General features: G+C 39.0%; 2 protein-coding genes and 1 long non-coding RNA gene across 3 annotated transcripts in view; 2 read left to right on the forward strand and 1 right to left on the reverse strand.

The window, feature by feature from the left end:
* The window catches only part of LOC118335802, a 20095-nt gene extending 16490 nt beyond the window's left edge, over positions 1–3605 (reverse strand). The window contains exon 1 of the long non-coding RNA XR_004797076.1: positions 3309–3605. This is a non-coding gene — a long non-coding RNA (uncharacterized LOC118335802). The remainder of the gene's footprint in view (positions 1–3308) is intronic.
* Positions 1–13386, forward strand: part of LOC118335796 (chymotrypsin-like protease CTRL-1) — a gene marked incomplete in the record, with an annotated part of 151345 nt that overhangs the window by 23830 nt on the left and 114129 nt on the right.
* Positions 11969–13386, forward strand: part of si:dkey-79d12.5 (maternal B9.15 protein) — a 6571-nt gene continuing 5153 nt past the window's right edge. The window contains exon 1 of the mRNA XM_035672231.1: positions 11969–12164. The gene's annotated coding sequence lies outside the window, so the exon portion shown is untranslated. The remainder of the gene's footprint in view (positions 12165–13386) is intronic.

A 13386-nucleotide genomic window follows, 5' to 3' on the forward strand; every position in this document is an offset into this window, starting at 1 on the left:
GTGAGGCGAGGGGTTTGTAATCTGCAACTACACTGCCATTAAAACTTACACACTGGTCCTTCAAGTAAAAGTTGCAACACCCCACTTTAAAAATATTCTGTTACAATTAAAAGTCCTGCAAGTCTTAGTAACATAATATCCTAGTATCAAGTATCAAAAGTGAAAGTACTTATTTTATTGTTTCTGAGTGTTAGATTTTATGATGTTGTATTGTTATTATTGTTTATGTATTAACACGTAGAAGTGAAGAAGAAAATAATCATATGTTTAGTAAGTACCTTTAAATAGTACCTACAGCTGTCAGATAAATGTACTGTAGTGGAGTAAAAAGTAAATTTTTCAAAATTCTAAATATGTATAAAATTCAATACCTCAACAGAGACATAAACATCTGCAGTGATATCTCAATAATATCAATAATATCAAGACGTGCACCTCCTGTAACTGGAACAAAATATAAGAACTTCAAGATTCGAGATATAAACTGGTTTAAAATTTGTGATGTGTGCGAGAAGGAGAAACATTATCAGCACTGTGAATATGAAGTAGGAAAACCCTATGGGTATCCAGATGGAGCTCTCTTAGATTCAGCCCCATTTCAGCCTATGTCCTAGAGAAGGCAGACAAACACTGATGCAACTGGAACACTGAGTCCCGGGGGAATAGCTCTCACTCAGACCATGAGAGAGCGTTAGCACATCCACAGCAGTCACATGGTGCAGCGCTTTCTCTCCATGCCGGGTCGCGCTTGCCTGTTGTGTGTGGCCCTTTTCCCGTTCCTTTCACACCAGAGCTACATAATTGATAGCGAAGGCCGAGTTATGTTTTATAACGTGAAACACATTAATGGCTTTCTCTGCACTCTAAAGTTTAGATGTGCTGAGATCAGTAAGTGGCGGCCTCAAGTTGAAGAGGTTTTAAATAACCGATACGTTCATTGTCAGTACAATAATAGCCAGGGCTATCCATTATTTCTGCCAAAGTATTCAATATTGTTATAAAGAAGAGGTGCTTTGTAGATGTACTAAATGCCTCTACTTCTCATTTGCTATAATATGATAGACTGTCCTAATGCCACAATAGCAATCAGTGGGCTTCCTTCATTGAAGGTTTATTATTCTCTGTTTTAAATAAAAAAAGGTCATTATTTGATTCATAAAGTGTATACAAACCACATTTGTATATTTCCAAGCATAGTCATTGGCATAACAGAATATCCAAATAATCAGCTGTCGGAGCTATATGCAAACTATCAGCAGGCTATATTCTACAAGCATTAGACCAAGTAATAGAAAAAAAATATGGGTTTAATGTTTTAACAGCACAAAACTGTAAATTTGTAAAAATGAACCAAAAGAAGGTCTGTCAACTGTCAGGTGTATTTAGGCCACAGGAGACAGACAGAGTCAGTTAAGTGTGGGGGATACATAATAACTGTAGTGACTCCACTTTTAGTTGTGCAGGCTAAAGTGCCACATCGAGCTCCCACTGCTGGATAATGCTCACATCACTCACTCATTCAGGCATCAAGGCCAGTAGATCATACCTGTTATCTAGTAGTTATTTCTTTACTGAAAGAAAAATCTCTAGTCCTGACTTCTCAAATGTGAATGTTTGGTGCCTTAGACTGCTAGTTGAACAATTTAAAGCAACATGACGACCTCAATTTGGGCTTTGGATAATTGTGATTGACATTTTTTCATTATGTTCTGACATTTTTATCTATTTATTTATTTAATAAAATAATTGGTAGATTAATTGATAATGAAAATAGTCCATGCACCATCAGCATATTAGCTATTGGTACAACAACAACTGTTTGATTTGTTTCTTTTAGCCAAAAGAAAATATAATAAGTATATTTTGCATATTGTGTATATTTTGTTATTACTTGCACTTTATATGCTATTTCATATATTTTTCCTCAGTGTAACTGAATGGAAATAGCTTAATAATATCTCAAATACGTTAAATAAATAATGACATAATGGTGTACTTGAATTTCACTGGTCAAGGGGACTACCAAAGTTAATCTTTTAACTTTACTCAATGCTCAAGTCAAAATGAAATTGAAAGTGAACATGAATGAGGCACAGTGAGCATCTGAGTATCTTTGTATTTGACCATGGATACTATCACAGTCAGTTTAATCACCTCTGTCTTTAACATGAACCCATTCTGCTAGCTAGCTTTTGCTAATTCCCAACTATGGGTGCAAGACACCCACCAATCATCAAGGCCGGCTGTCTGGGACTTCAGTTCCAGTATTAAGCCTCAAGTTAAACCTGCATTCAGACATACGGTAACCACCACAGTCACCCTCTGAATTCACCGATGCCAAATGGCGCAGCCTGGCAGAGAGAGAGCTGCTGTATCTTTGTGAGTTTGTTTCAGTCAGGGGTACAGAGACTGAAAGCTCCTATCAGGTCTCCATGGCGATGGACAAGCTTGTTAAGAGCACAGATAGACTGAGGATATATCACCAGTTCTCAAGCACATACACCCGGGGACAACAGCAACTTGTCGATATTAAACAATGGAGGAAACACTGAGAGCAAGCAGGACAGCGAGGATGAGGTGAGAGCTGCATGGGGACAAAGCATTAAGATATTTAGTGCAGTAAGTTAGGTGTTAGTGGACACTGAGAGACATACAGATGAGGTCTGTAGTTAACAGGGACACATACTGAGAGCACAAACAAACAGTAAGGGGAAGTAGAGGGTGGGACGTGTCAATTCCAGAGTAGGGAGGATGATAGCCAAATAATTCAAATACTTTGTCTCATCTTTTTAACAGTTCCATATCAGCCAAAACTAAGAACCAAAACTAGGCCAAACGCATTCAGTGTAACAGTCAAAGATTCTCAAAGACAGTGATCGACACACACAACAATGGCACAAAAGTGAGTGCCAAGACCCTGTTCTTTCTTCCCCTTCGTCCTCACAACTGGGCCCCAAAACCAACTGCAGTCTTTGGCGAACTCTGAGCTTGAATTCTGGCAAGAACTCTTTCAGCAAACACACATATTCTGTCAAGCACATACAGGAGAAAAAAGGCATGGCTGGATTACGGGAGAAGCGTGGAGACAGGCAAAAATGTTCCAGCGGGAGTGGGAGGAAGGAAAATGACTTTAGTTACACAAAACCAACAGAAACCATAGAAGAGCGGAACACAGAAATTCAGGAGAGAGACAGCAAAAATGATAAAGGACGGGAATAATGTGTGAATGTGATTACTTTTCTTTCTAAACAACCTAATGCATAATAATTTAAGCTTCTGTCGAATAAGTCAGCCCCCTTTTTTTTTACCTTTTCCCGCGTTTCTTTCCCGATTCCAACTTGATTCCTCCTCTCTGTCCCCTCTTCCTCACTCTCCAGTTAGTGCCTTCCCTCTTGACTAGCAGCCTTGCATCTCTATTTCACTCCAGTCTCGTCACATTTTATCCGCTGTTGCCTCATCTCCTCTTCCTCAGACACCATTGCTCTTTTCTTCAACCCTTCCACGCTCAGGACTTTGAAGGGAAACATGCCCTATGGACAAAGGATATCAACGCTGTGAGGAAAAAGTACTAATCCTGTACTTTTTCCTCACAGCGCTCTGCTGGAGCTGTGCAGAACCGGTTCCACCGTACGCTGTGCAGAGAGCACAAACACACAAAAGTCTCAGTGCTGCAGAGAGAGAAAATGAGAATGCAAGAGAAGGAGGGAGAAGGCATCAGTCATCGTGTGTGTATCAGTGTGTGTGTGTGTGTGTGTGTGTGTGTGTGAGTGCATGCATGCAGGGTAGGAATGAAGGAGAGAAGAGAGGGAGGGACAGAGATTGAAAGAAAGGTGGGAGGGAGTATACGTGGAGAGAGGAAAAGGGGAGGAGACATTTTTTTCTTCGTTTTCCTGTTCACATTTTTTGCATTTCCCCCCCTTTTTTTGGTGAAATGATCCCTTTAACGTCCCCGCGCACACAACCGCCTTGTCAATAGGTCATTATTCTGCCTTTCCACAACACTTTTCCCCTTGCCAGCTGTGTCTTTAAGCCCGTGCACTTGAACTCAGAGTGCTTTTCCTTCTCTGTGTACTTCCCCTCCGCTGGCCCCCAGCACACAGGAAAGAGACACAGCTTGCAGGAGAGAGAGAGAAAGAGAGAGAGATAGAGAGAGAGAGAGAGGACAGAGGGGCAAAAAGGGGCAGAGAGAGAAATGCAGATGGGGGAGGGGAAAGGTTTGTAAATGGTGGTTCAAGGGTTTGGAAGACTTGACAATCAGTTCAAGAAATACAGAAGATGTGCAATGAACAAACGTGAAAAAATATTTCAACCAAAGCACAAATTTTCTTCCTATCATCGAGAGCTGAATCAATATTAAAGGAATGTTTAATGTGTTTGTAGGAAAGGTGAGAGAATAGACTGCTGTTGAAATATTGATTTGCGGTATAAATTATGCCCATGTGTTTGTAACATCATGAAAGCGTGCAGTCGAGAAAGTGCAAGGGTAAGGTCAGACCATTAAGCAGAGCTTCACATATCTGCACAAAATCTCCATGGCAACTGGTGACATACAGGTGAAATGTTTCATAATAAGACAACTTGTTTGCATTGTGGGTCATAAAGTGGACTATTATACCAGCTTATGCTTTTATCTATTTGTCTGTTTTTTATGGAAAAGAAAGAGTGTGGGCAGTCCACTCACCTTGACTGATTTAATTGTTGAGACAGCAGAGGGAGAGACAGAGGGGAGTCAGGAGCTCTGGCAGGATTCGATCGTGGGCCAGAGAGGGTACGCGGTAAACTGAACCACCCGACGCCTCTCACAGCACAGACTTGAATATGCTAAATTGTTCTGCATTATACAAGTAGTCCCTGAGCAGTTACATATGCAGTGCCAGAGTTGAAGGCATCCTAAAAAACAGAAGGAAGTTACAAGTTAGGTAACGCTTAATTGTGCGGTTCAACAGGTTCATCAGTTTTAAATCATTTAAAATTGGTTTACTAGAACACACAAAGTAAAATTTGTCTACAGGCAAGAATATAATTCAACATAAACAGACAATAAAGTAAATAATGGATGAATATTTAAAGGTCTAGTGTGTAACATTTAGGAGGATAGGCAGAAATTGAATATAATATTCATAACTATGTGTTCATTAACGTATAAACACCTAAAATAAATTTAGTGGCCACCATAGTTTTTTCCTTCACGCTTAAAAGGGGAGGGTGACAGTGAAAGAGGTGAAAGAGTTGCAATCTGTAACTATACTGCTAGATGCCACTAAATCCTACACACTGGTCCTTTAATTGGGTCTAGGAAATTCAGTTTTTCCATAAATGTGATACCAAATTACATTACAACAGGAAATTGTGTGCGAATCACAGGCCTTGAAAAATAATGTGTTCAGTTATACAAAGAGTTAATACACACAACACGGTGCCGGAAAATCCCAGAGTTTCCCAGCAGTTTTTCTCACTTGTATTTTGAAACTCAACACCAGGCTGGAACTTTCACATTTAAGTTTGAAAACATCAGAAGTGAGCTGGGAGGAAATTTGGTGGATTCGGGGGATGGTATATTTAAAAGTTTTTAAAAAACCAAGAACCAAGAAATATAATTTTATGAAAGAGAAGGCAGAAGTTTGGTACCAGCAGGAAATCAATTGAAAGGTAGTGTACATGAAGTTTGTTAAATTAATATTTATTTAACAATTATTGATTTATTCATTACTTACACCCTCCTTTATCCATTTCTGTATTGTATTGTTTATTCCTAATGCACTTAGGAGACGATTAGAGCTGTAATGTATGCTGTGTTTAGACTGCAGCTATGTGAACCAAAGAGAGGGACTAAAATATAAGCAATTAAAAAGTCACCAAACAAATTCCATCTAGTTAGAAATTACTTTCTTGCTGATTTAATCCTATGTAAGCCTTAGATTAACAAGATATAAGGGTGGATGTAAGGCCTTATCTACAGAGAAAACACGAGTGGAGGGAAAATGTCAACATGACATGCACATACAGCACTTGAACCCAATAATGAAGAGCCTTCTGCAAAACTGGAGTATGGCTGCAAGACTTTATTGGAACTACTGAATTGATGTTCTCTTCGCAGATTGTTTAGTTAGTGTCAAAAATATAAAACAATCCATTTTAGCAGCTATAATCCAATTTTTCTTTTAAATTATTATTAAAGGATCAAATGACTTGTGTGTGAAAGGTGATGTTTGTAGTCACCAAACATCATCTGACTCTGAAGTTGCCCTCAGCTATAGGGAAGTTCATAGCGTCTTTTTACTTTCTGTTTTTACTTTTTGGTTAGCAACTTTACTGCTTTACTCTCTCTGCTCTTACCAGCGGTGTGTTCGGCCACAGCATGAAGCTGTTTCAAGAGATAAAGCTCTAAAATCTCACCGTTCACTACCTGCTCAGCACCAAATATCAGACAGACAAAGTAGCAACTAGCTGGTGAACATAATGGAGCATTTAGCAGCTAAAGAGCCAGATGTTTCTCTTCAAGAGATTGGTAGAGACCAAAAACAAAGCTAAAAGAGGGTGAATATTTGACTTACATTTATCGGGTGGCCAGAAATATGATTCCAACTGAATGCTAATGTTGCTCTTTATCTGCTGGATGTCCAAATAAGCCACTGTTTGCTAAAAAGTTTGTCATATTAACCTTGCTTTTATCTCTTCTTTCGGGCAGTAAGAGTACAAACACTGTTGATGCGTGCTTATGACGTATTCCTACACCATAGAGACAGAGCGCAATTAAGTCCCGCCCACACCGTAGGAGAAAAGAATTCATCGCTTGAGCCTTTAAGAAGACAAAAGTGGATACAGGCAATAAACTGCGGAGGTTGAAGCTATGAAGGGCCTGATTTTTGACTGACTTTCTTAAGTTAAGTGAAGATGTTAACAGGTGATTCAATCAAGTAGTAGCAGTATTATTATAGTATTTCATTTCTGGCCTTTCAGTGGGGTCGTTTCTCAAAAAAAAGCAAAGGTGAGGAGAAGGGATACAAATATAGACTTGGCTCGGGTTATATATATTCAAAATATACCTTTGACATGGTGAAATCTATTGTTTTTACCAAGCTACATGAATTTAGTTAGTGTTTCAGCCAATTGTTTTCCCTCTGTCTGCGGTGGAAGGAGTTCTCACAGTATGATGCATCATGTTCAGTTTTTAAAAGCTCCGCCACACTCCTAGTTGCTATAGTTTACTCCATCACTATGGTTGCACCCCCCTTTAGCCCTCACAAACCAGCCATTGCTGTTTGACGTAAAACGCATCACTACTGGTGCGCTGGCACAGGAATGTCGCCACAAGCACCAGACTGAAAAACTCATGTATACTAGTATAATAGTATAATAGGCTTAATCAGTGTTGTGTGGACTCTTTTGGCAAGGGATCGCATATAACCGACATTCATATAGCCATATGTAAAGGTTCTGCACTCCAGTTCATGTCAGTGTTGTGTTTACTGCTTGTTTCTAGCCTAAAAGCTGAGATTGGTTTAAGCAGGAGAGTGAACATACAATCTCAAATATAATTTTGATGAGTAGAAATGTTTTTGTCCTTCTTTCTCATCTTATTATTTTTGTTAGGTAGCCCTCTGATTTTCCTTGTGAGGGTTCAAACTGCTAGGTTGAAAACCCCTGCCAATGCCCATGCAGCAGGTGAAGGGCTGTTTCTTAAACACGTAGAATATTTATGGTGGCTGGGACTGAGGGTCTCTCATCATTTCTCAGCATATGTAATCAAGTTTTAGAAGAAAGAAGTCTTAATTTCTGCTTTTGTTTCACAGACAGACAGAATGTGATTACACTGATCTTAAGAAGAATTCAGAATCAGAATCAAAATTATGTTTATTGCCAAGTAGGTTTACAACATAAGAAAAAGGTGGAAAATTAAAAACAAAAACATCTGCCTACTTGGTGTGATTTGCCTGCAAGGCACCAAACCTAGAAAAGCCAACTTTTTCAATCTAAAAAGAGGGCACTGGTCTAATGCATTGCAAATACAAATAGGTATCGACCCACTGAGAGGTGGAGGAGGAGGAAGAGAAGGGAGGGGGGATGGGCAGATGATAAAGGTCAAAGGAGGTGTGTGCTGCATTCGCTCAAACCTTTTGTCAAAGAAGCAAATACACGTTCCATACTTAACCACATTACTGGGGACCAGAGAGGAAGGAGAGGGACTGGATGCAACGAGAAACACTTCAGTCTCTTAATGCAGACAAACTATTCCCCCAGCCCAAGGACAGTCATTACCTGAGGGGAAAGAGGCAGCATGTGTGTTAGGGGAAGAGATGCTTATACTGGCGCTGATCTTGAAAGGGCCTGGCTGATCGATCGCATTAAGCTCCCTGCGAAAGAGAGAAATCAATATGTTTTTAAAGGCGAAGCAGGCTGCATGTGGTGTATGCGTGTGGGCTTCATTGATACCGCCAAACGTGTTCAGAGAGAAGCTGTTCCTGAAAAAGAACGATCACATTTCGAGGTCAAGTGCTTTCATTTCCAATACTTAAATACAAAAATCATGGCACTTGTGAGAAATATGTACATTAAAGGTGTATGCATGTGTTTGTATGACGTGTCCCAGTTTGGGTTCCCATTACCACAGCAGAATACTGACAATTGTTTATGTAGCATAAATGACTAACTGACAGGGAAAATCAATAGTTTTCAGATGGAGAAAGTTGTGCATTAGCTGTGAGAAGCTATATCAGGATTAGAAAGACAAAAAGAAAGAAGCAGAAAGACCTGTGACTCTTTGGGAATATTAATTGCTTGTTTAAAGACACTATAATGCAATCAGTCTTATGGTTAACAACAGGAATTGCCTACAGAGGTTCACCACAAGGCGATAGAGTGGGAAGGAGGTCAACAACAGCAAAGGAGCGAAAGAGAGACGGAAGGAAAATGGGTACAGAGAGAGCTATTTAATTTGCATCAGCTTTCAAACAATGCTAATCAATACCAAAGACACCCACTCTTCAACATTTTCTACCTCTCTCACCTCTGTTTCTTTCTATATGTCTATTTCTATCCCTCGCATACACACTCACAGCAATAATTTACTCTTGAGTTGGCATCTGGGACAGGGAGTGTGACCCAGTAAAGGCAGGAGTGAAGAAAAATCCAAACAGATCTGACACACTGTCCTCAACGTACCTGCACTGACACTCACACCACTGTAACTGTTATAGGTGTGAGAAAAAGAAGGGGCATTTAGGTGTGTGTAGAGGAAAGGACAAAGAAATTGAGAGTGGAATAGAAGATATTAGAGAGGTAACCAAACACCACACGGAGAAAATCTAATAATGACTTGTCCATTAAGCATTACATGCTGACTTATTGTTTTATTTCTTTTCATACGAGGCTGCTTCCTACAAAAAAAGCAATACTTCAAATAAAAACTGAGCCTTATATTCAATCAAAAGACACACAATTTGAGGGATGGTGGTTGGGTTTGATGAAAGCTGACACGTGCAGGAATTGAGCGAGAAAAAGAGAGCTGATGATAGAAATAAAGACTGAAAAAGAATTTAGTAAGATTCTGCTTTGTTTAAGTGCAACATGCTTTAAAAATATGCATCCAACATTTTCAGGTGGATGAAATTTGAGAAAAGAAACCAGGCTGCACTCTAGTGGTCACAAAGAGAAACAAACACTGTCTGGTCGAGAGTGAAATGCAACACACCGATCAATATCATCTAAGAAGCAGCTGTATTTTACTGGAATATTTCTATTTCATGACACTTCATGCTTATATTTCACTGATACTTTTTACATTTATTTTACAGCTATTGTAACTTTTAAATAAGATGGACATAGAATAGATAGATAGATAATTTGAGGACAAAAAAGCACAGTACTACCTTGTTAATATTATATGAGCCTGTACTGTGTGATTTAAAGCTGCAGTCGTTCAGTCTGTGTTGCTGTGAACTGCTGGTATTTATGGATGCTTTATTGATCTTAAACATACAGACTCAAAGCTTGTTATGGCTGGAGCTCTGTGGTCAAAAGAGCACTGGGTGTGTAACACAGATGGGACAGTCTTTGAAAATAAGCCACAGTCAGTCCAAACAGGCTAAATGGTGTCAATTCCCTGTGAAACAAAGCAGCGCTGCATTGATCCAGAAACACATTTTAGACATTAGGAGAACCAGTAATCATTTAGAGTTTTACATTCCAGTGCAGTTAGTGTGTCCATCCACTTTTTTGTTTTTTTACAACAAAACCGGAAAAAAGCAAAACAACATAACAGCCAACCTAAATGAGAGCAAGGAAAAGTACATTTACTCCTCTACTGTGCTTAATGTACTCTTCTCCACTGCGTTTTAGATATTATACAATATACATGTATCTGACAACTAAACTGATTACTGATTACTTTGCAGATAAAGGTTTTAAAAACAAAACAGGATCATCTTACAAAATAAGATACATTATGTCAAAATAGATAAACACACATGAAGTTGTTTAAGTTAGCTTCAATTCATCTGGCTACATTAAAATGCTTCAACAGTTATCATTTAACAATATAATGTATATAATTAATGTAACACTCACAGTGGACTTTTACTTAGATTATGTGACATTTAGGTAAAAAATGATAATAGTTGTTTTTAGTGTTACCTTGTTAAGATTTTTATCGCAGGTCGCCTTCGATTGAGTCCGCCATGTTGACCCACCATTTGTCTACAGTGGCCCAGAACAGACAAAACAAACAGTGGTTATAGATGGCTGTAGATAGGAACCTTGCATTTTTTTGACTTTAATGGACATTGTAGTTTCTCCTACGTGCTTGGAAGGCGAGTGGTTATTCAGTTGGTTGTAATCTGTAACTTCAGGCTAGATGCACACACACACACTGGTGCTTTTAATAAATGATCTGAGTACTTCTTTTAGGAAAATGTGACAAAATAGTAAAAGACATAATCACTCTATAATAAAGCACCCTTTAAAAACATGTATGGCTTCATATTGATCAATGGTTAATAAATATTTTACTAGTGCTTTATCAGATATAAGCTATTAATAATAACAACTTTTGTTGCCAGGTTGTGGGAAACGTCTCCAATGGACGGTTTAATTTCATATGATCTGGAAGACGTAAGGTTCATAACATCCAAAATAAAATCAATTAATTAAGAACTTATTAACATTTACATTACACAACTGTAAACTTGTGACCGCAGTTTTTCACCAGTAATGTAATGTTTTATTTAAGTAAATGTGCATACATTTACTTTCCGCTACTTTACTACTCCATTTCAGAAGTTAACATTGTACATCTTACTCCCTCCTTTTATTTGACAGCTGTAGTATTACAGGGTACTTTTCAGGTTCACACTTATGACACCCAAAAAATATGATACCATTTAAAATGATGATACATGATTAAAATGACAATGTGTGTTAATAATAATAATTATAATAATTATAATAATACATGTTGTATACAGCATAATATCAGGGATAAGGGCCATTTTGCTGCACAATAAGTACTTTTTATTTAGTTTATTGTTAAGCTTATTGTAACGAGTAGTTTCACATTGTTGTATTGCTATGAGAAAATGATGTTTATCACAACCTGATAAAAACTAAAAATATGTTCTTATTGGCTTACAACTGATCTATATGGCATTGTAAATAACTCACACATTAATTAATTAGTTACACATTACACCACACATAAAAGGCGCCTTTGTTAGGAGGGAGAACCACCTGTCACCACAGTGTCACTGTTATATCTGCCGCACACAGTAAAGCCATTGACACACATAGCTACAGTTAGGGAAACATAGCAAATGCCATCACAATCAGGTAGTAATATTAGAGTTGTGATGAGCCGGAAGCAACAAACAGAGTGAAATCTGTTGTTGAAATCCCCTCAGTCAGCTGTTTACCTTGACTGCCCATATTTGGGCCGGGCGGGGTGTCAGCGCTTGCTCACGCTGCTGCTGAGTAAAGGAAGTGAGTCACGCTGACGGTAATGTTACGTCTCTGTTGCAGCAGTAGCAGCTAGAGCAGAACAGAGAACAAGGAAGCAACATGTGCTGACCATAATAACTCCAACACATCGGCACAGACACAGGCACCCAACCGCGACAACGAGAGACACAAGGAGCCGAGGGCACTCACCGACCGCCGGACACTTTTTCCACGTGAGTACCGCTCAGTTTGACGTTGTTGTTTCAAACGTTTTTAAATGTTTTTGTTGTTGTAAATGTAGCCAGTTCTTAGAACACGCATGTTTGTTACATTGTTACAGCATTTTTCACTTGCTTTTATGCCGTTATGTTTATTTTTAATAGTTAATTTGTGGTTTTTTTAAGTAGGTGTTTGACCCACTACGGAAACTTTTTCTAACTACCCCACTTTTAACATTTTCTAATCTTGTGAAATTGGTCCAACTCGAACTTGTAGTAATCTTAAGCAAACCAAATGACACCGTACGTCTGTTTCTACTCATTTCCACTGGGGGGGTTTCCGCGTCTCTCAGAAAACCCAAATGCGTTATTTCCAACATATGAAATTTCCTTTATCACAGCTGAAGGAAACAGACTAAAAGGTTGAGAGTAAATTCGGTCGTTTGGTCTTTTCTTTATCTTTCTGGTTGTCTGAGAAACTCATGAGCAGCCACACACACACAAACACGTGTCTCCTCCTTCACATACAGTTGTGTCTTTGTCTCTTTGTTGTGTCCAGTGCCTGAATTTGACCAAAGACAAAGTTGCCAGTACCCTAATTCAACACAACCCTGACCCTAAACACAACACGACCCCCGGCCCTCATTCTTTTCCCCATGTTTCATCCTTTTTAAGGTGAACATTTTCAGTGCTTTTGTTCTTGTTAGTGTTAACCCCTATAGGTTAAACAGAGATGCAGGGCTGTGTTGCTGTACGCAGACAATTATTTCACAGCTTTTATTGTATACCCCTTGGGGAAAAAAATACTGGTGAACTCAGTAAGAAGTTAAGGGTACTCATGGAGACAAAAAAACAAAAACCGAAGTGCTCAGTAGTGGTGAGTACTCGCCCATTTCAGGCCCTGGTTGTGTCACCTTTGTTTTGTTTGTCACCCAGAGTGAATGTAGACGAAACCAGACAAAATACCTCAAATGGGTCATATAGCTTCCCCTGTCTACCTGTCAATCACATCTGTCAATCACATCTACCAACCCCTCATCAGACCTGTTTGCGTACGGGTGTGACAGCTGTTTTGCCTAGTTTGAGACACATGTGAAGTTATGGTATGCTAGTCAAACATTGAGCCCGGGTAAGCTGTAAAGATATATACACACACACACACACACACACACACACACACACACACTACAGGAACAGAATAATAGCCACATGCAATAAACAAATACAAAACAACAAA

This window comes from Morone saxatilis, unplaced genomic scaffold, assembly GCF_004916995.1.
Source record: "Morone saxatilis isolate NCDOM2014 unplaced genomic scaffold, NCSU_SB_2.0 Contig24, whole genome shotgun sequence".
Taxonomy (NCBI): Eukaryota; Metazoa; Chordata; class Actinopteri; family Moronidae; genus Morone; species Morone saxatilis.